Source organism: Etheostoma spectabile, chromosome 5, assembly GCF_008692095.1.
Source record: "Etheostoma spectabile isolate EspeVRDwgs_2016 chromosome 5, UIUC_Espe_1.0, whole genome shotgun sequence".
In the NCBI taxonomy this organism is placed as follows: Eukaryota; Metazoa; Chordata; class Actinopteri; order Perciformes; family Percidae; genus Etheostoma; species Etheostoma spectabile.
The window spans coordinates 25,090,105-25,092,157 of record NC_045737.1 but is presented as its reverse complement, the minus strand read 5'-3'; the positions used below and the strand labels follow the sequence as shown (position 1 = coordinate 25,092,157).

Here is a 2,053-nt window from a genome sequence, read left to right as displayed (position 1 = left end):
AGAGTAGGTCTAGACCACACTCCAGAATTTACAAGGACCCAACAGTTACTTATATAAATACAGTGAATACTGTGAATACAGTGCACAAGCTTTTTCACACTGCATATTCTAACCCCAGGGGTATTCTTAGCTTTAACTTAGCCCCTTTTTTACACACACACATTGTTTACCCAGGGTTAGTCTGGATCAAGTACATTTTCAGGATAAAGCCTGACTTCCGTCCCGAGATGTCTCTCACCTCCTGCTCTGTGTGCTTGAGCTTCTAGCAGTGCAGACCCTTTGCTGCTTGCTCCTGCCTCTGTTTGCATATTTCTGCTAATAATCTTGCATTTCGTCTGTGAGAAACTATAACTACTGGATTATACATTTTTCGTAGACATAGGCTGTTGCCATTTTTCTGTGTGAACGTGACCTACCAGTAGCTCTAGCCTGTTCTACAGTGACTAGAAACATGGTACTTAGCTAAAGCTATTTAGCAATAAGAAGCCTCCTTTACCCGTGGATGACTACTACAAACGCCTTCAGAAGATTGCAGTTCTGGAAACCAAAAGATTTTCAAATAATATGTTTACGGAATATACTATCTAACTGGGAAGTTTTTGGAACAATTGGCGGGTATTGCTGTTGACGAAGTTCAGATGGCAATACACTGGTAAGAGCAAAATAGAGAGGCAAAGTCCTTCCCCTTCTGATGGACCACCATGGGACCTTATTAAGGAAAAAAATATGTAATGTAGTGAATAGGGAGAGACTAATTTTTTTTTGATCCCGTTTGAATTGAGCCATAAATTACGCATATGATGTCGTCAGTTTCAAAGATAATTTAGTTTGTCATAAAACTGTTGGAATTATGAGATTGTGAAATTACGTAAATAGAAAGACACTTCAAAGTCGAATGGGTGATGTCTTGCTAAAGCTACAATGCTTCCGTGTTTTGTACCGGGATGTAAAGTTCCTCACACAAGCAGCGGAGCTTGCTCATTCTTTCGCTTCATGGCTGATAAAAAGACGCTGGATAAAACACGTCAGGTAAGATAACGTTTTGGAACATAGCTAAGCTAGCTAGCTAGCAAGCCCAGCATCAAGCAAGGTGACGTAAATTGTGGGAGACGATATGTGTACAAACCCACAATAAACTGACTCTCTTGACTTACCGGTATTATCTTTCAAATTGACAAGCGTCACATGTTTAATACATAGCTCATTTCAAATGGGATCAAATATTTATTTGTCTCTTCCTGTTTATTACTGTACAAATCTTCAGAAATAAGGTCCCCTGGGCTCTATCGGAAGGGGAGGGACGTTGGCTCTATTACATTTATTGTAACCATGTATCTATCATGTATCTAATTTAAAAAGCTCACATTACTGTATTGTTAGTCTCTGTTACAAAAATAAGCTAAACTTGGGATTGTATAACAAAGACATATAGCTACTTAAGACTAATTTAGCTCGTAACATTAATCCTTGTGTTCTTTTCCCTGCATGTTGCATTTAACGTGAGAATGAGGCTAAATGTTTCTTCTAGTTCTAGAAGGGTTGTGCTGTGTGAAACTGACTCATTGCAGGTGCTGCCTCGTGTGGTACATTGGTGTCCTTGTCAGGCTAGACCCACCAGACCTGCGCTTCCTTGTTGTTGTTGTGCAAGTTATAAATGGCTTTTAATACAAAAGTTGTGTTGTGGGAAAACAAGAAAAGTCTTTTAGCATCTTTGTCTTCAATAGTGTTCTTCGTATGGTTTGCAGCCATCACCGTGTTGTTTCCAGCTGATGAAAATCTCCTGAATTAATCTCTTCTACCCACCTGCTATGGCCTAAATTATCAGCGTCACACAAACACACTCCTTCATGTAATGTCAGCACTTGCCTTATCAGCTAACCAGTCAAAAGACCTGACAGTCTCGCATTGCCAGATTCGTATAATATGTCACAAAAAGTAAAATTTAATTTACATCATTTACACTTTCAAAATAACAGAAAACAAAAAAATATTATACATTATATATGAATGTCTAATCTGTCATTTGATGCCTTTTGGAGATTTTTCCATCTTT

General features: G+C 38.5%; 1 protein-coding gene across 1 annotated transcript in view; it reads left to right on the top strand.

Moving 5' to 3' along the window:
• Positions 1–2,053, top strand: part of LOC116689921 (nucleus accumbens-associated protein 2) — a 16,807-nt gene that overhangs the window by 9,656 nt on the left and 5,098 nt on the right. The window lies entirely within an intron of this gene.